Here is a 21,257-nt window from a genome sequence, read left to right on the forward strand (position 1 = left end):
GACTGAGGGCTACCTGCCAGCAGATTACACAAAAGTAATGACTGCAACAGTGAATCACTAAGAACATCCATAGAATTATTAAAGAATTCACAGTAAGACAAAAGCTGATGCTCAAGAATATTGCAGCATCTCAGTCACATGCAGTGTCATGCCACAGACTTTTGCAGAAGGTTTTAAAGTGGACCAAAAAAATATCCAATTTGGACAAGTTTACAGCAGACTTGTTTATTCACACTAAAAGATGCAGATGGTGTATGCAATTTCACACAGGGAACTGTCCAAATTAACCCTGGCCTGCTTAGGCTGGCAAGTTCTTTAGTCATCTTGTCTGCACAGATCTCTCAGGAAATAAATTAGTCTAAGTGCAGCTGTAAGCAGTCTCAGTAGCTTGTCCTGTAAACACAACCAATTGTTTTTCCACTACAGAAACACAAAGATCACACTGATTGTGAAACAAAGGAATGTAGCCAAAACAAAAAAAGGGATACACAAATGCTCAGCTGGTGTACCAGTTATCTACCAAGTTCAGTAAGGAAGAGCTCTAGAAAATGCAATTGAAAATGTGCACTTTTTGGTCCATGTTGCATTACAATGCCAAACTAAAGCTCTAGCAAATCACCCATATGAAGCACCTACGCAGAGCTTTACACAAAACTGACCAAGATAGACAAGTTGCATAGTACTTGGAACTAACAAATCCAGCCAAGCATGCCAGGGTACTTTCGCTAGTGTGCACGAAAACCTTGTCTGTGGGGAATTTTTGGTGACACCTGGAGAAATACCAAGATAAATATGATTTTACCATTACATGTGTTGCAGAATGCCATACAGTAAAAATGTGTTTTTCCTACATGCAGTTCAGTTTCACAGCAAGAATGGCCTAACATAATTAAACAGAAAAAAGAGCATTCATGCAAGATATCTATTTCCATTATATAAGAATGTATACAGTTCATCTGCGATATTACACAACTCTTGGGGCCTAAAAAATCTAATAAGTGGTAGCTTTGAATGCTTTGGCCCTCAACATGTTTATCTAGGTAGCCACCAGCTTTTTTGCAAGCTTTTTTCCGTTTTTTCTTCATTTTTATTACTCAACTCTGCTGCACGTTCTTAGAAAAACTGGTAAACACAAAATTGTATTCATTAAATTGAGCAAACTGGCGATCAAGACGCTTGAATCCTTCAATCTTCTGGATAGAGGAAAATACAGTACGACATTTAGAGCTCTGAAAGGAAAAATTCAGCAATTAGTAGTGCATTAAAATTTTCTAAGAAATCCTGGTTAATGCTAGTTTTTTCTTCATATTTTTCCCCCACAGCAAACAGATTCACAGCACCAAGTACTCAGCAAAGCTCAGGTCTAAAACACAAGATACTTAAAGGTAATGCTCTGGTAAGGGTATACATATAGGCCTACGTACAGCTATCACAGGAAAACAGTTACAAAGGGTGTCCTGTACTAAGACACTCGACAGAAAGCACATCTCTATCAGCAAATGCAGTGTAAACACCCAACCACTGAATGAAGCTAATTTCTGAACAGCAACACTCCACCTAAAAATTTCATGGCATGGCTAAAACACATCATACTGACAAAATGACAGCAAACCCCTTCCCTCTTCACTTCCTGTCTGGAACTTGAAGGAAAATCTGTGAAGAGTAATTGCATCTAATACCAATTTATGCACTTACCAGAATACTGTTAAGTGCCTGGTATATGTGCAGACACTGGGAACCTGTCACATTTGGCACCTTTCCCATGGCAACTACATCTCCTTACAATTCAAGTCCCTCCCTTATCCCAGAATTCCATAAGCCCGAGGAAAGGGCTTCAGGCACAGTAAAATGACTGGACAGCATACATACCAAGAAAACCCAAACATGTAAAATTGGGACTGAGGAAAAGCCAGGCCTCATGCTCTTACAGATGCCCTCAGAATGAAGGGAGAGAGATTAAAGTGGGTGGGCTGTTACACTGTCAGGATGGAGGCCAAACAAATTCAACATTATGGTAAGTACATGACTAATATTTGCTCTGGTTCTGTCTGGACACTGGAAACTTTAGTCAACACAAACCCAGTAGACTTGTCTATGACACTTTAAAGAATGGTAGCTCTAAAGGAAACTGGTGCTCGACAAAAGTATTCAAGCTATAATGTTTAGCAAATCTAAGGTTGAACATGTGGCAAAGTAGCCAAAATCAAGTGCCAGACTTCATAGGAAGGCCATGGACATAACCTGATCTGGCTGGCATTAACTTCCATCCAAAAGAGCAAGGATTTGCCAGAGGAATGTACATAGGGTGTCCTACTTCCCATTGTTGCAGTATTCTTTACAAATGGGATATCCTGCACAGGACAACCAAACTACTGGCCGGCATACCAAAGCAACTCCTAGGTGCTTTACTGCCAGATGTATATCCTACAACTAAAGCACAGGGTACTTCTGGCCGGCATACGAAAGCCATAACTCCAAGGCGCTTTATTGCCAGATGTATATCCTACATCTAAAGCACAGGGTATTATAAGTGAGGTACAAGCACCTAATCCTTAGAACCAAATTATCCCACAACAGCCAGAGCAACTAGAGGAGAAAATATGTTCATCCAGGAAAGGAAAAGGAAGGACTCAGCCAGAGGAAAAGCCACAGAGAAACTAGGGGGAGGGACAGAAAACTAAAGCAGTGAGACGTAGAACATTAAGGTTAAGCTAAGATTTTACACAACTGTGCTATGACCTTCCTTATCACTGCTCCAGCATGCTTCATAAATGGGGGAGTACAAAAGCTACTGAAAAGTATGGGAAGCCACAGTGTAGCTCTCCAACAACCAATGTATGAAGACCCTAGCAAAACCAGCCCTGACCTATTAATTACATTTACTAAACATAAATTGGGTGTATGTACACAAGACCAAGCAGTAGCTTCCAGACTGGATCTAGTATCCAGACACTTATACCTTTAGTCTTATCAAGGTAGTATCTGAGCTGTTGATGTAGATCAAAATATGAAGAATTCTCTCATCATGATTCTGTGGAGAAGGGAAAAAGGATTGTCGGATTCAGAGACAAAGCAATCTTGGGCATAAAAGTTTCTCTTTATACAAACCCTTCTATCTTTGGCAATAAAGAGGGGGTGGTAAGCATAAAAAACACTTCCAAGAAAGACATGGTGCCCACTTTACAAGCCAAAGGACCTGGCACTCTGGAACAGAAATGGGGGAGAGGTTTGTTCTGGTGGAGACCAAGATTTACCAGAGTACCCCACTGATGTACAATGACCACAAAAAATGCCATGTAAAGCAGCCAGTCTTGAAGATCTGCAGGAATGTAAACTGCCTGCAGAGTTAGATGACAGCCAACTGCAAAATCCAAAGCCTGAAGGGATAGCATGCAAAGATGGTGCCCCCTTTGCCTATGTGCCACATGACCACGGTATACTGTGAAAACCCTCCAAGTACCTGAAACCCAGACGATGAAAGGCATGAAGATACAAAATCAGAGCTCTCGTCTCTTATGTCGATACAGTTCACCTGTTGCCAGGAAAAGAAAGGCCATCATTGGCAGGTTTGAATCCTGCAACCCACAAAATCTTGGTCTTGATAAGGTAACAGAACAGATTTACAAGAAAAGTACAGTTTTGTACCTACCATAAATGTAGATGTTAGAGTGCTAATACAGCTGCAGTCATAACAGATGGGTTCTCCTGCCGTCAGGCGGGTCCTCGGTCGGCCGAATTCCAAAGTCTAGGTCCGGCGTCTGTTGTCGTCGCTTCTTCCCTGACGTCAGTGCACCAGGGGTATAAAAGAACCAGCCGACGCCATTTTCTTCAGTTTTTCTTGCCCCAGATGTCAGGTGCCCCCAGAAGGAAGGCAATACATAAATTTGTGTAATAAAGCAATGCAATATAATCAAAATACAGTAGATGCAAGCAAATACACCATAAAAGAATACCCCAATCAGGTTGTATGAGGAGGTTAGCCAATAGGCCTGTCCCAAGAGGGGAAGGAGGGAGGGAAACCTGGACTGCAGCTGTATTAGCACTCGAACATCTACATTTATGGTAGGTACAAAACTGTACTATGTTCATCGTGCATACAGCTGCAGTCATAACAGATGGGTAGAATCCCAAAGCTAAGAAAGGGGTGGTAGGCACTAGGTGGAACTAGGAGCCAGAATGCCCTGCAAGACTGCAACGGCAAAGCCTGCTCTACTTTTGGAGTATAATGGTAGGTGGTAGTGCTTGGAGAAGGTATGCACAGAACTCCAAGTGGCTGCTTCCAAAATATCTTTGGTAGGAACTCCTCTGAGGAAAGCTGCAGAGGTAGCTGTGGCCCTTGTGGAGTGAGATCTGATGCCTGCAGGTAGTTCTACCATGAAAAAAGTAACAAAAAAGTGTATGCAGTGGGCTATCCATTTTGAGATTGTCTGTTTGGAAATTGGCTTCCCTTGAGCTCCTATAGCATGGGACACAAAGAGCTGTTCTGATTTTCTGAAAGGCTTTGTTCTGTCCAAATAACGCAGCTGTCTGTGGATGTCCAAGGAATGTAGTAGTCTCTCCCCTTTGTTTTGAGGATTAGGGTAAAAGGTAGGCAAGTGTATAGCCTGATTCAAAGCTACCCTGGATACCACCTTTGGCATAAAGGACGGGTTGGTTCGTAAGGAAACTCTGTCCTGATGGAAGATGATAAAAGGCTGCACAGCCATGAGGGCTTGTAGTTCCCATACCCTACGAGCTAAGGTGCTAGCCAGTGGGAAAGCTGTTTTCCAGGACAAATATTGCAAATCTGTTGAGGCAGCTGGCTCAAAAGGAGGCAAGGTCAGCTTTTCTAGAATAAAATTGAGATCCCAAGCAGGTATTGGTTGTTTCCTTTGGGGTTTTATATTCTTTGCCCCTCTGAGGAACCGTCTTAAGAGGGGGTGAGAGAATAAAGGTGGATCAGTGTTGTATTCTGCAGAAATGGCTGAGGCATGGATTTTGATGGAGGAGAATGAAAGTCCACTGCTTAGCAGCTCAGCTAGATACTGTAATATTTGAGGTAAATTCACTTTTCCAGGATTCTGGACCTTTTTCTCATTCCAGGCACAAAACAGTTTCCATTTTGCGGAGTAGGTTTTTCTAGTAGACGGCCTTCTGCCCTCCAAAATGACATCCTGCACCTCCTTGGAGAGTAGGGTCTGTTGTGATGTTAAGGAATCTTCCATGCGGCCAGATTGAGTGTTTTCAGATGACTGTGAAGAGTTTTGAAGCTGGAGTTTTGAAGCTGTGCTGAGTCAGAAGAGGAGACATTAGAGGTAGGGTCCATGGAGGGGAATGCGTCAGGCTCCTCTGGAGTGGGTACCAGTACTGTCTTGGCCAGTCTGGAGCAATGAGAATCATCTTTGGTCTGTCTGCTCTGGTTTTTAATAGAACTTTGGGCAGCAGAGGAAGAGGTGGAAAGGCATAAACTGTCACTGTTGTCCAACTGAAAGAGAGCGCGTCCACTCTCCAGGCCTGTGGATGGAAGTCTTTGAGCAGAATTTTGTCAATTGGTGATTTTTGTGGGAGGCAAAGAGATCTATATCTGGCCTTCCCCATGCTTGAATTATCTCTGTGAAAACTTGAGGATGCAACTTCCATTCGTGTGGATCTGTCATATTTCTGCTTAGGTTGTCTGCCATCGTGTTTTCCTTGCCTGGCAAGTACTGTACTTGAAGTTCGATTTGTAATTCCAGGGCCATGCTCCAAAGTGACATGGCCAGCCTGCATAGGGGGTATGAATGGGTTCCTCCCAGTTTGTTTATGTACCACATTACTGTGGTGTTGTCTGTCCTTATCAATAGTTGACCTGGAAGCAGAAGGTCTTTGAAAGCTATAATAGCATTTATTACTGCTAGCATTTCCTTTTGATTGATGTGAAGGTGCTTTTCTTTTTGGGACCATTTGCCCTGAATGCACCGATCTGTCATGTGCGCCCCCCAGGCGTAGTCAGAGGCGTCTGTTGTGATGACTTGACTTGCCTGAGGCTTGCAGAATGGGAGACCTGTGTTTGGCATGCTTGAGCCCACCACAGAAATTCCTTTTGAAGACATGGAATTAGTGGTATTATTGTTTCCAAACTGTGACTGTGTTGAGACCATAGGTTTTTCAGGTACCATTGAAGTTTCATCATATGCAGCTTTGCACATGGGATTAGTAGGATGCAAGATGCCATGAATCCCAGAGCCTGCAGGATTTTCCTTGCAGTCAGCCTGGTGAAATTTGCTAGTTTTCTGAAGTATTTTGGTACGAGTAAAAATGTGTTTAGGATGGACAGGTCCAAAATAGGTCTCCAGTCTTTTCCCTTCCTTGGTACCAGGAATAGTCTTGAATAAAAACCTTGACCTTGTTCGTGAGTAGTTACCTCTTGAATAGCTTTCATGTCCACGAGATCTGAAATTTGTCTTTGTGCCTCTGCCCTTTGATTGTGTGGCAGGTTTGGCATGCCTCTCATTTTTGGAAGGGTGTGAAAATGGAATCTGTAGCCTCTGTTTATAATGTCCAGGATCCATTTGTCTTTTGTGACAATATGCCATTTTTTTTGAAAATGCCAGTTTTCCGCCTAAGGGTGCTGCCATTTGAGCCTTGCTTGGCATGCAAAAGGGAAAGTCATTGGGCTTGCTTTCTGAATGGCTGAGAACTATCCTCACCACCTCTGTGTAGGAGCTTGCCATTGTCTGCCCCTAAACAATCCTTGAGATTGCCCTCTGCCCCTCGGGAGCCTGTATCTACCTCTTTGGGGTCTGTCCGTGGCTGGAAAGGACCAATTTTTGGAAGGCCAATTTCTACTGAAACGTGGAGGTTGTACCTGTAGAAAATCTTTCACTGTTTGCATTGATTTAGCCTTTTCCTCCATTTTCTTTAATACCTCCTCAGCTTTAACACCAAATAATACACCCTTTTGAAGAGGGGCATCAGCAATTTAGCTTTGACATGATCTGGTAAGGTTTGCTCCTTGAGCCAGCCATGTCTACGTATGACTGATCCTGTAACAGCAGCTCTACATGAGGCCTCTAGGGCATCAAAACCACATTGCAAGGTACGTTTACCCACTTGTTCTGCACTATGCATCAAATCCTGCAACTCCTTCAAGTCTGCTTGTTCAGGTTGTGACATTTTGCTTCTAAACTGTGATAACAAAAACTGTTGGTACTTTAGCATATGGAACTGGCAGTTTAATGCCCTTATGGTTAAGGTGGCCGAGGTGTATACCTTTTTTCCCCACCTTTCTAAGTATCTGGAATCTCTCTCGGAAGGTAATGGGTTTTTAGCAGTGGAGGCCTTAATTCCCTTGAGGCCCTGTGAGAGTTTCTGGGTCAACCGCATGGCTTTTGTATAAAAATTGGTGTGAGTCAGGAACCCGGTAGAACCTGTCAGGCTTGACTGGGGCTGGAGGTAAAGAATGGCAGGCCTCCGAGTACACATCTAGTATGTCTAAGACAGGAGGTATAGCCAGAGGCCTGTGCTGAGGTAGCAAGAGAAAATCCCCAAGTCTTTTCTTGGAATCTGAGTACTCTTGGCCTTCCCAGTGGAAGTGTTCCCTTAAGGTATGCAAGGTTTCCCCAAATAAGTAATCCTCGGAAGGGGGGGGGGGTTAGAGGGAATGGACTCCTCAGCATCAGAATCTTCAAAAGGGGAGTAAGAATGTTCCTGTTCAGAGTGCTCTGAAATAATGGAGGCCTGGTCAGAGGAGGGGGATTCTTCCTCCACTCTGGGCCTTTTGTCCGGGGGGGGGGGGGGTTGAGAACCCCTGATAAGAGTAATCAAATCCTCAGCCATTTTAAGCATCTGTTTTTTAGGCATGGGGCCTGGAGAAGGGCCCTGTGGAGCTTATCTCAGAATGCATGGCTGCTTTAGACTTAGTGAAAGCCTTGATAGAAAAAGAAGAGAAAGGTCTGAAGACACCTTGACAGGAGGCAGACCAGTCTACATTTTGAGATTCACCACCAAGAGTGGCTTCAGTATCTGTAGTCGGAGTGTGGGCAGAGGAGCCTGCGACCTCGGGCACAGAAGACACCGCCAATGAAGTGTCGGTAGGCAGGGGCTGCGTAGGCGCCTCGCTGAGAACCAGACCACCTGTAGTCTGCTTTGGCGTGGTGTCGGTAGAGGCCGCGGACCTAGTGTGTCGGTCCTCATCTTTGCGGTTTTTTTTAGACAAAACTGGAGTCGGAGTATCCGACGACATAATATAGTTACATTTTTTGCCAAAATAGTGCTGGGCGAACTCTGCCCGACACTTAATGGTGCCTTTGTTGAATGTAGCACAAAAACGACAGACCAAGACGTCGTGGTCTGGGCCTAAGCAAGGAATGCAGAGGGAATGAAAATCCTTATGCGGTATTTGCTTCCCACAAGAAATACAATTATTAACTTTGCCTGACATCGGTCTGAGGCAAGAAAAGTTTCCCCAACGGGGTACTTAGCTTTAAAGAAGACTTCAGTTGCAAAATTTTCATAATTTCAGGAGCTGGCCGACCGGCACTTGCAAACTGCTTCTGCTTCGGGCACCACGTGGCAAGAAAGACTGAAGAAAATGGCGTTGGCTGGTTCTTTTATACCCCTGGCGCACTGACGTCAGGGAAGAAGCGACGACAACCGACGGCGGACCTAGACTTTGGAATTCGGCCGACGGAGGACCCGCCTGACAGCAGGAGAACCCATCTGTTATGACTGCAGCTGCATGCACGATGAACATCCACACATTGCGAAGAAAGTGTATTTAAGATCCTGAAAAAGGTGCCAAAAGAGCTTGAATAAGCAGGTCGCCAAATACAAGAAAATATGACTTCCCTGAAGTGTGCAGAAGGATACCACCGGAGTCAGTCTGCAGAAAAATACCACTGGAGCCAGACACTTGAAGACCCTTGGTGCTGTAGAAAGATTAATAAGGCAAAGCAGAGATTTGGAAATGTGAGGAAGAAAGCAAAAAAAACGGTGAATAGGAATGTGAGGGTAGGCATCCTTCAGATCCAGACACCAGGAAAGACTGAAATAGTAACAGGGGAAAGAAAGATCGGAAAATCTGTTTTGAAAAAGCACTTTCAGAAAGTTTTGGGAAAACATCCTAATTGGGCTTCTAAGGATCATCCTTCCTGGAAACCAGGAATACTCAAATAAAACACCTTGCCCTTCTGAGAAAGCAGAACTGGCTGAATGGTTAACAGTCTAGAACTGGGGGGGGGGGGTAAGGATGATGGCAATTGGGAAGTTGGGGAATGACTGAAAAGGGAGGAAGGGAATTCCAAACCATAAAATACCCATTCTGAATTATGGAAAGCACCCACAAATGTGTTATGCTTTGCTAAAATGGAAGACAGTAAATCTGAATGAAAAAATCTGGCCAAGGGGCAAAACAGCTCAAATGTCAAAAGACCTGTCAGAAAAAGTTTTTGACCATTAGAACCCTGAGAAGGCTCATCAGGGAGATCCCTCTTTGAAAGCCACTTAGGCTTTGCTCTGCTATTTCCTCACAAGGGAAGACTTCAAAGGGGCACTTCTCTGAAACTTGGGAAAAGCAGAAAGTAAGATCTGCTTTAAGACCTTGCATAACCTTCCCTTATCCTATAAGGTGTTGAAAAAAGTGTAAAATCTTACCATAACGGTAGATGGCCTTCTCTTCACTGTTACAGTATTTATTACATCAGGGGTAGTCTAATGTCCAGCCAGTATACCAAAAAAGTTGTCTTATCACAACGTTCCATCAGAGTTCTTCCAGTCATCACTGATGGGTTCGGTTCAGAGCCCTCAGAACAGAGTCTGCCTAATACCAAGCTTGCGTATACCAAAAACTCGAGCTAAGCTGCTACCCACAATGCCCTTCTCCCAGTTACCTCAGATCGAGTTTGCATGCAACATACAGAAGAAAACAAAAGAGAGGCCATTTCTGCACAGAAACCCTGAGACACCACAAGGGCTCAGAAGATCCACTAGAAGCCTTTAGTGGGGGACAGTGGGAGGGTATGATGACTGGAAGATCAACAACTCAAATGGAACGTTATGGTAAGACATAACTTCTTTATCTGAAGTTAAGCTTCTTCTTATTCATTACTGATGGGACAGAAACCCAAGCTACTTGGATAACCTGGGTGGCCCTTATGGAAGTACAGTACAGTTATGTACCTACCATAAATGTAGATGTTCGAGTGTATACCCTGCTGCAGTCATCACACTTAAGTTATCCTGTCGTCAGGCAGTCCCGCAGTCGGCCTGAATTCCAAAGCCTTGGTCCGGCGTCGGTTGCTGTCGCTTCTTCCCTGACGTCAGTGCGCCAAGGGTATATAAAAGGCATCAGACGCCATTTTCTTCAGTTTTTCTTGCCCCAGATGTCAGGTGCCCCCCCCCCAAAGATGGTCAGTAGATAGTACCAATAATAAAAGCTTAGCACCAACAAACATCCCTCCAGCTATAAGCAAATACACCACAAAGGTTGTATCAGATTTTAAGGTATTGAAAGGTTTTAGTTAGGTCAGAGGGGATGGAGGGAGGGTAACCTGAACTGCAGCAGGGTATACACTCGAACATCTACATTTATGGTAGGTACAAAAAGTACAGTTTTGTACCTACCATAAATGTAGATGTCCGAGAGGTATGCATCTGCAGTCCTAACATATGGGTTGTCCTGCCTCAGGCAGCCCTTCGGTCGGATTCCAAAGTCTGGGTCTGGCCTGGGCTGATGTCGCATTTGACCCGACGTCATAGCTGCTGCGAATTGGGTATAAAGGCATCAGCCGACGCCATTTTCCTCAGTGTTTCTTGCCCCAGATGCCAGGTGCCCTCTAGGAAGGCTAAATTTGGATAAATGCAAATGGTTCCAAACAGTAGAGAGCAAACAATATAAGCATGTATATACATATATACAAACAAATACACCACAATAGATTCCCCCAGCTAGCTACAAGATGGGCAAATACCCTAGGAGTACCACAGAGGGGAAGGAGGGTGGGTAATCCTGACTGCAGATGCATACCTCTCGGACATCTACATTTATGGTAGGTACAAAACTGTACTATGTCCTTCAAGGATGCATCTGCAGTCCTAACATATGGGTAGAATACCATAGCCAAACTGGGGGGTGGAGGCACTAAGATGATTATGGTGTAGTTAAGATCCCTTGCAAAACAGCAGTTGCAAAACCTGCTCGGGATCTGGAGTATAAAGGTAGATTATGCTTGGCAAATGTATGCACGGAGCTCCAAGTAGCAGCTTCTAAAATGTCTTTGGTAGCCACTCCTCATAGAAAAGCTGTAGTAGTGGCTGTAGCCCTTGTGGAGTGAGGTCTGATGTTTTCTGGAGTTGTCTTTCCATGAAAAAAGTAACAAAATCGAATGCAATTTCCTATCCATTTTGAGATTGTCTAAATTGCTTTTCCTTCCATTCCTGATGCATATGCTACCAGAAGCTGGTCAGTCTTTCTGTTGGTCTTGGTTCTGTCCAGATAGTAGTGCAATTGCCTGTGTACATCCAATGTATGTAGTAGTCTTTCCCCCCTGTTCTGTGGGTTGGGGAAGAATGTCGGCAGGTGGATTGCTTGGTTCAATGATACCCTGGAGACCACTTTTGGCATAAAAGTAGGATTAGTTCTCAAGGACACTCTATCCTGAAGGAAGTTAAGGAAGGGCTGTACTGCCATTAATGCCTGTAATTCAGAAACCCTTCTTGCTGAAGTGATTGCAAGCAGGAAAGCAGTTTTCCAAGATAAGAACTGTAATTCTGCTGTTGCTGCTGGTTCGAAAGGGGGAAGTGTTAACTTTTCCAGCACAAAGTTAAGGTCCCATGTAGGCAAATGTGGCTTCCTTGGAGGCTTTACATTTTTAATTCCTCTCAAAAACTGCCTGAGTAGAGGATGAGAGAAGACTGGAGGATCCGTGTTGTATTCTGCTGAAATTGCTGATGCATGAATCTTAATGGAGGAGTAAGACAGGCCATTGTGGAAAAGTTCTGCTAAGTATTCCAGGATGTTAGCTATGTTCGCTAATGATACATTTTCTCCTTTTGCTGCACTCCAATGAGGTATCTTTTCCATTTGGCTGAATAAGTCTTCCTTGTGGAGGGTCTGCGAGCCTCCAGGATAATGTCTTTAACCCTCTGAGATAAGTCTGGGTTATTTTGCTTTATGTAATATTCCAAGCAGCTAGCTGCAGTGTTTTCAAGTTTGGATGAAGGATCTTGTAGTTGTTCTGTTAGTAGTAAAGGAACTAGAGGTAGAGGCCATGCGTGTGTCCGAGACATACTCCTCAGTAGCGGGTACCAATGCTGCCTCGGTCAGTCTGGCGCAATCAGGATGATCCTTGGGTGATCTTCTTTGATCTTCAGTAGCACTTTGTGCATCAAAGGAAGAGGTGGGAATGCATATGCTGTCAGGTTTTCCCAACTGAAGGATAGGGAGTCCACCTTCCAAGCCAGTGGATGGTATGTCCTTGTGCAGAATTTCCTCAATTGGTGGTTGTGTGGGGATGCGAACAGGTCTATTTCTGGTAGTCCCCATTTCTTTGTAATGGTTTTGAAGATGTCTGGATGCAGCATCCATTCGTGGGCATCCGTGGTAGTTCTGCTTAAGGTGTCTGCTAGTGAATTTTCTTTTCCTGGCACAAATTTGGCCTCGAGTTGAATGTTGTGGTTCAGGGCCACATTCCACAGGTCCATTGCCATCCGGCATAGAGGATATGAGTGTGCCCCTCCCTGTTTGTTGATATACCACATGACTGTGGTGTTGTCCGTCCTTATCAGCAAATGACCTTGTTGAAGAAAAGGTCTGAATGTCTGAAGTGCCTGTTTCACTGCCAGCATCTCTTTTTGATTTATATGTAGGTTCAGCTGGTCTTGTGTCCATAGGCCTTGTATACACTTGTCCACCATGTGTGCCCCCCAGCCTAGGTCTGAGGCGTCCATGGTGATAGTCTGGCTTGGGTGAGGTTTGTGGAAGGGCAGACCTCTGTTCAACTGACAGGCCTGAGCCCACCACAGGAATTCTTGTTTCAGGCATGGAATTATTGGAATCTGGGCTTCTAGACTGTGCTTGTGTTGAGACCATACATTCCTTAGGTACCATTGCAACTTCCTCATATGTAGCCTGGCATGTGGAATCAATATTATGCAGGATGCCATGTATCCCAGGGCTTGCAGGACTTTCCTTGCTGTAAGCTGGTTCTGCGTTAATGCCATGAAATAGAGTGGTAGTTGCTTTTGCTTTTCTGCTGTGAGAAATGCCATTTGATTTGATGTGTCCAGTTCTGCACCCAAGAATGTTATCCTTTGGGATGGTACCAGCCTTGACTTTTTCATGTTGACTGTGTATCCCAGGGCTTGCAGTAGTTGTATAACCTTTTCCAAATCTTTTGTTAATTTGGTCTTGTTGTCCGCTTGTATCAGGCAGTCGTCCAGGTATGGATAAATTTGAATTCCCTGAAGCCTGCAATGAGCAATTACTGATGCCAGGCATTTCGTGAATACTCTGGGCAGTAGATAAGCCAAAGGGCAATGCTGAGAATTGATAATGCTCTGATCCTGCAAGAAATCTGAGGTATCTTCTGCAATCTGGTCGAATAGGGACGTGCAGGTATGCCTCCTTGAGATCTAGAGTCACCAGCCAAGACTCCTTGCCCAGCATGGGAAGAAGTTGCTGTAGGGTCAGCATTTTGAATTTTGGAACAATGAGATGTGTTCAGAGCGGACAGGTCGAGAATAGGTCTCCATTGGTTTTCTTTCCTTGGTACCAGGAAAAGTCTGGAGTAAAATCCTTGTCCTTGTTCCTAGGCGGTACCTTTTCTATAGCTCTCATCCTTAGTAGGTGGTTGATTTGTGCTATAGCGTTTTTTTTGGTTTGGTGGTAGGTTTGGCATTCCTCTCTTTTTTGGTAGTGTGGAAGTGAAACCTGTAGCCTTTGTCTATTGTCTGTAAAATCCATTTGTCTCCTGTAATGTAATGCCAGTTTACGGAAAATAAGGCAAGCTTTCCGCCTAAGGGTGCTTGCAGTTGTTCCCTGGTAGGCGGTATCAGAGTCAAGTCATTGTGTCTGTCCTGTGGGGGTGGTCGTAGCTGAATCTGTGGCAGTACTTCTGGTTGTTAGGCTGCCACTGACGTCCCCTGTAGGCACCTCTGGATTGACCTCTGCCTCTTGGGCGCCTATTTCTGCCTCTCTTTGCTCTGGAGGTGTCTGGAAAGGACCAATTCTTCGAAGGCCAATTTCTACTAAACCTCGGAGGCTGGACCTGTAAGAAATCCTTGACCGTTTGGGACAGATTTTGCTTTTTCTTCCACCTTCTTTAGCACTTGCTGTGCAGGGGAGCCAAACAAACTTTGTTTCTCCATGGGAGCATCTAGAAGCTTTGACTTTACATGGTCTGGTAAGGATTGTTCTTTTAACCAGGCATGCCTTCTAATCACTGTTCATCATAGCTGATCTAAAGGAAGCCTCCAGTGCATCATAGCCGCATTTTAAGGAATGATTACTGACCTGCTGAGTGTTATGTACCAAATCCTGAAGGGACTTCCGGTCTATAGGTTCAGGAGAGGACAGTTTTTTATTTAGCTGGTCTAACAAAAATTCCTGATACTGAATCATGTGGAATTGACAGTTTAAGGCCCTAGCCGAAAGAGTAGCAGAAGTATAAACTTTTTTACCCCATCTCTCTAATGCTCTAGATTCTCTTTCAGAGGGGAGGGGTTTTTTAGAGGCAGCTGCTACAGCTATGGGGCACTGTGAAATGGTTTCAGGATCTGCAATAGGAGCCTTATACAAGTGAAAGTGTGTGTCCGGGACCCTGTAGCATCTGTCGGGCTTGGCAGGGGCCGGGGGAAGAGAGTCAGGGGCAGTACAGGCATCATTATAAGCATCATCAACCACTGTAAGTACTGGAGGAATGGCTAAAGGCCTATGCTGTGGTAAATGTAAAAAGGTCCTTAGCCTTCTCCTTGAATCTGAAAAATCCTGGCCCTGCCATTGAAAATGCTCTCTCATAGCATGTAAGGTTTCCCCAAAAGAAAATTCCTCGGGAGGAGAGGCAGAAGGAATGGAGTCTTCTGCATCAGAATCCTCATAAGGAGAATATGGGCCTTCTGGAGGACCTGAGTTTTCTGAATCATCCGAGGAGTAGTCTGTAGAAACAGGATCCGGGGGCTCTGCTCTAGGCCTCTTCTCTGGAGGGGGTTGAGAGGCCCTGTCTGGGTGAGGTTGGGATCCCCTGATCAAAGAAATGAGATCCTCAGCCAAGCTGAGCATTTGGGAACTGGAGGTAGGCCTGTGTGAGGGGGTTTTAGCAGGCAAGGCCTTAGAAGATTTAGTTGCTTTAGACCTAGAAAAAGCCTTGATAGACATAGATGCAGGGGGCCTAGCAGCTCCACGTGCAGGAGTAGATATGTCTAAAGGAATAGTATCCGATGAATCCTGGGAGCCTGCTACAGCAGGGGTAAGTTCAGTAGCGGATTCAGCCATGCTGTGTGAGGCCTCGGCTATCGGAGGCAAGCTTTCGGCCGAAGGAAGAACCGAGGACTCTGTTTCGGCCGAAACAGAGACTCGCGGTTGGCTTAACCGTGGTTTCAGCCGAAACCGCGGACCGCGAGTGTCGGTCCTTTTCCTTACGCTTTTTAGCTAATTGTGAAGTCGGGGTCTCAGACGGCATTTTGTAAGCAAAAGCGGGACAAAAAAACTCCTCTGCAAACTCCGACCGACGTCTAAGTGTCCGTCGGTTGAAGGAAGCACAGGCTAGACAAGCTGATACGTCGTGGTCTGGGCCTAAGTAAGGAAGGCAGTAAGAGTGGAAATCCTTATGAGGTATTTGTTTCCCACAAGTTAAACAATTTACTTTTTCTGACATCGGCTGAGGCAAGAAAGAGTCCCCAACGGGGTACTTAGCTTTTTAGAAGTCTTCGGTAGTAGAAATCTCTGGATCTGACCGACCGGCACTTGCGAACAGCTTCTGCTTCGGGCACCGCGCGGCAAGAAAGACTGGGGAAAATGGCGTCGGCTGATGCCTTTATACCCAATTCGCAGCAGCTATGACGTCGGGTGAAGTGCGACATCAGCCGAGGCCAGACCCAGACTTTGGAATCCGGCCGACCGAAGGGCTGCCTGAGGCAGGACAACCCATATGTTAGGACTGCAGATGCATCCTTGAAGGACATCTGTACTATGTTCATCGTGTTACCCTGCTGCAGTCATCACACTTGGGTAGAATCCCAACGCTAAGGATGGGAGGTGGAGTCAAACAGGGTTAGAGGAGGCTAGAAGGCCCTGCAAAAATGCAGTGGCGAAGCCAGCTCTAGTCTTAAGAGTAAAATGGTAAGTGATAGTGTTTGCTGAAGGTGTGTACTGAACTCCCAAGTTGCAGATTCCAGAATATCCTTGGTTGGCACCCCCCTGAGGAAGGCTGTAGATGTAGCTGCTGCCCTGGAGTGGGGCCTTATGCTAGCAGGAACTGGTTTTCCATGATGGGTGTAGCAAAAACGTATGCAATGTCCTATCCATTTGGAAATGGTCTGTTTTGAGATGGCCTTTCCTTGTGATGCTGTAGCATAGGATACAAAAAGTTGGTCAGATTTTCTGAAAGCCTTAGTTTTATCCAAGTAGTAACGTAGTTGCCTGTGAATGTCCAAGGAATGCAGGAGTCTCTCTCCTTTGTTCTGTGGATTTGGAAAGAAGGTGGGTAAGTGGATGGTTTGATTTAGAGCCACACTGGATATCACCTTTGGCATAAAGGAGGGTTTAATTCGCAGAGAAACTGTCTTGATGAAAAATGAGGAAAGGCTCTACTGCCATTAGCGCCTATAGCTCCGAGACTCTTCTGGCTGAAGTAATTGCTAGCAGCAGGGCAGTCCCAAGTTGGTGTTGGCGCTCTCCTGGGAGGCCTAATGTTTTTTGCCCCTCTGAGACACTGCCTTAGAAGTGGATGTGAAAATAAGGGAGGATCCGTGTTGTAGTGAGCTGAAATAGCAGAGGCGTGGATTTTAATAGATGAAAAAAAGTCCTTGTGTAACATCTCAGTTAAATATTGTAGAATCTGAGGTATGTCTGGCTGAAGGGTATTTTGGCCTTTAGCTTGGTTCCAGGTGCAAAATCTTTTCCATTTGTCTGAGTAGGCTTTCCTGGTGCTGGGCCTCCTGGCCTCCAGAATGACATCCATAACAGCTTGTGAAAGAGGGACTAGCTGGTTGCTTAGATGATGTGCCATGCAGCCAAATGTAAGGTTTTGAGCTGGCCGTGTAGAATCTGACTGCCTTGCTGTGTGAGTAGATGAGGAATTTTGTGGTAAAATCCATGGTCGGCCCTGGGCCATATTCCCTAGTAGGGGGTACCAGTGTTGGGGTGGCCAGCCCGGGGCAATGAGTATCATTCGAGGTCTCTCCATCCTGACTTTCAGCAGCACCTTTGTGAGAAGGGGCAATGGAGGAAAGGCATATACTGTCAGCATTTTCCAACTGAGTGCGTCCACTTTCCAAGCTTGATGGTGAAAATGTCCTTGTGTAAAATTTTGAAAGCTGATAGACCTGTTTGCCAACCCCCAAAACTATATCTGGGCGCCACCATTTTTGGGTTATCATTGCAAATACTTGTGGATCCAGTTTCCACTCGTGGGGATCCATGATGTTTCTGCTTAGGTCGTCTGCCAATGTGTTCTTTTTTCCTGGCAGGAATTGGGCTTGTAATTGAACTTGGTAAGCCAGTGCTGTGTTCCACAAGGTCATTGCTTGCCTGCATAGAGGGTAGTAGTGTGCACCCCCTGGTTTATGCACCACATTACTGTGGTGTTGTCTGTCATTATTATAAGCTGTCCTGGATGCAAGAGGTCTTTGAAGGCTGTCAGAGCATTCTGTACAGCTAGCATTTCTTTTTGATTGATGTGCAGATTCCTTTGATCTGCAGTCCATATGCCTTGAACGCACCGTCCTGCCATGTGTGCCCCCCAGGCATAGTCCGATGCATCTGTTGTCATAGTTTGCCTGGCTGGGGGTAAGGTGAAAGGCTGACTCTTGTTGAGGTGACATGCCTGTGACCACCATAGAAACTCCTGTTGAAGGCAGGGAATGAGAGGTATCATTGTTTCCAAGCTGTGGCTGTGTTGAGTCCATACGCTTTTCAGGTACCATTGTAATTTCCTCATATGCAGTTTTGCAAATGGTATTAGTAGTCTGCAAGATGCCATGAATCCCAAGGCCTGCAGAATTTTTCTTGCAGGGAGTTGGGTCTTTGTTGCCATTATTTTGAAGTATTGAGTTAGTTGTAGTTATTTGTCTGGCGTCAGATAAGCCATCTGGGCCGTTGTATTCAAGCTGGCACCCAGGAATGTCATAATTTGTGAGGGCACTAGTTTTGATTTCTTTTACTGTGTACCCTAGGCAACTTAGGTGTTTTACAAAAGTCAGATGTTGTAAGAGAATGTCCTTGCTTTCTGCTTGGATGAGGCAGTTGTCCAGGTATGGGTATATTTGAATTCCTCTGTCTGCAGTATGCAATTACTGGTACCAAGCATTTTGTGAAGGCCCTGGGTGCAGTAGATAAGCCAAAGGGCAGTGCAGTGAATTGGTAATGGGTTGAACCTGCAATGAAACGGAGGTATCTTCTGCAATTTTGTCTGATAGGGACATGCAGGTATGCCTCCTTGAGGTCCAACGTTACTAGCCAAGCTTTCTTGCCCAACATGGGAAGAAGCTGCTGTAGTGTTAGCATCTTGAACTTGGGTACTTGCAAGAAGGTGTTTAAAACTGAAAGGCCCAGAATGGGTCTCCAAGCATTGTCCTTTCTGAGGACTAGAAAGCGTCCTGAGTAAAATCCTTGGTCTTGCTCCTGTGTAGGTACCAGTTGAATAGCTCTCGTCCATGAGAGCTGTAATTTGTTTTTGTGCCTCTGCCCATTGATTGTGGCAAGTTTGGCATTCCTTTTATCCTTGGCAAGGTGTGGAAATGGCATCTGTATCCTTGTGAGATAATGACTAAGACCCATTTGTCCTTTGTGATGATGCGCCAGTTGTCTATAAAAAAAATGCTAATTTTCCTCCCAAGGGAGCTGCCAAGAGAATTTTGCTTGGCAGTTTGAGATTCAAGTCATTGTGTTTGTCTTCTAGTAGTTTGGGACCTGTCTTCTCCTCCCTTCCGTGTTGCAGTGCCCCATTGGCGAGGTTTGTAAGGGATTTGTGCTTGCCCTCTGCCCCTTGGGCGTCTGCATTTACCCCTCTGTGGTCAGAAGCTGGAAAGGACCAATTTTTTGCTGGCCAATTTCTGCTGAAGTGTGGGGGTTGTACCTGTAAGAAATCTTTGACAGTCTGCATAGATTTTGCCTTATCCTCCATTTTCTTTAAAACCTCTTCTGCTTTAACCCCAAATAAGACACCCTGCTGTAAGGGTGCATCTAGTAACTTTGCTTTAACATGATCAGGCAGAGTTTGTTCCTTAAGCATGCCTACGTATAACAGACCCAGTAACAGCTGCTCTACAGGAAGCTTCCAAGGAATCAAATCCACATTGTAAGGTATGTTCGCCCACGTGTTCAGCTGCATGCAACAGATCCTGCATTTCTTTGAATTCAGACTGTTGAGGATGCGTGCTCAATCTTTTGTTTTATTTGAGACATTAGGAATTGCTGGTATTTCAGCATGCAAAATTGACAATTTAGTGCTCTCATAGCTAGAATAGCAGAGGTGTAAACCTTCTTCCCCCACCTATCTAGTGCTCTGGAGTCCCTTTCAGAGGGTACAGGATTTTTAGCCATAGAAGCCTTAGCCCCTTTGGGACCCTGGGAGATTTGTCTATGGGTCAGCAACAGGGCTTTTGTAAAGGAATTTGTGAGAGTCAGGCACTCTATCTGGTTTGGCTGGAGCAGGAGGCAGAGAATATGGATTTAGACTAGATTCTAAGTAAACATCATCCACAATGTCCAAAACTGGAGAGATAGCAAGTGGTCTGTGCTGGGGGAGTAAAAAAACTGAGCCTTTTCTTTGAGTCTGAGTAGTCCTGACCTTCCCAGTGGAAATGTTCCATGGTATGTAAGATTTCCCCAAAGGAATAGTCTTCAGGGGGAGAAGCTGAGGGAATGGAATCTTCAGCATCAGAATCTTCATAAGGGGGAAAGGAGTAATCCTGTTCCTCAGAGGAACCTGATGAAATAGACACTTGATCAGAGGAGGCATAATCCTCCTCTTGTCTAGGCCTTTTGTCGGGGGGTGGGGGGGGTTGGGAACCCCTGATTAAAGAAATAAAATCTTCAGCCATTTTAAGCATCTGTTTCTTAGGCATGGGGCCTTGAACTGGAGACTGATGTGCAGTCTTTTTTGGTTTTAAAGGAGTCTTAAGCTTAGCATAAGATTTTATGGTGAGAGTAGTCTGTCTGAAGACACCTTCTGTAACTGGTGTTTCTGCAGCACCGGCTTCTCCTTCTGCAATGTTATCGGTAGGGCCTAAAGAAAATGGCTGCGTCGGCCTAGAACTGTTTGAGAATCCGAAGCAGTCTGTAGTTCCAATTCTGTGGTTGTCAGGGGCTGCGTAGGCGCCTCACTGAAAACCGGAGAACCGGCGACCAGCCCAGCAAAGGCCTCAGAGTCTGGCTTGGATCTAGGCTGCCTATCTTTGCGTTTTTTTTATGCACGCCGGTAGTCGGTTGCTCCGACAGCATAGTGTAATTAAATTTCCTACCAAAGTAGTGTTGTGCGAAATCAAAGCGTCGCTTTATAGTTCGCTTATTGAACCTAACACAAAACAGACAACCAGTGACGTCATGGTCTGGGCCTAGGCAAGGAATACAAGAATGAAAGTCCTTATGAGGTATTTGCTTCCCACAAGAAATGCAATTGTTAACTTTTTCTGACATCGGACTGAGGCAAGAAAAGGTTCCCCAACGGGGTACTTGGCTTTGAAGACTTTGGACTGCAATTCGATTTGAAAATCTCCGGTGTCGGCCAACCGGCACTTGCGAGCTGCTTCTGCTTCGGGCACCGCGCGGCAAGAAAGACTGGAGAAAATGGCGTCTGATGCCTCTTGTATACCCCTGGCGCACTGACGTCAGGGAAGAAGCGACAGCAACAGACACCGGACCAAGACTTTGGAATTCAGGACGACTGCGGGACCGCCTGAAGACAGGATAACCCAAGCGTGATGACTGCAGCAGGGTAACACGATGAACATCATTCCTGAGAACCACTGAGCTGAAGGCCACTCTTCCCCTGGAGACCAAATCCAATTTGTAACGCTAGATGAAGGTATGGGGTTTAGCCCAAATGGCTGCTGCACAAATGTCATCCACGGAAGCCCTGGAG

General features: G+C 45.3%; 1 long non-coding RNA gene across 1 annotated transcript in view; it reads right to left on the minus strand.

The window, feature by feature from the left end:
- Nucleotides 1-205: 205 nt before the first annotated feature.
- Nucleotides 206-21,257, minus strand: part of LOC122798017 — a 117,045-nt gene continuing 95,993 nt past the window's right edge. The window contains exon 2 of the long non-coding RNA XR_006364203.1: nucleotides 206-1,229. This is a non-coding gene — a long non-coding RNA (uncharacterized LOC122798017). The remainder of the gene's footprint in view (nucleotides 1,230-21,257) is intronic.

This window comes from Protopterus annectens, chromosome 1.part0, assembly GCF_019279795.1.
Source record: "Protopterus annectens isolate FY-2018-M chromosome 1.part0, PAN1.0, whole genome shotgun sequence".
Taxonomy (NCBI): Eukaryota; Metazoa; Chordata; order Ceratodontiformes; family Protopteridae; genus Protopterus; species Protopterus annectens.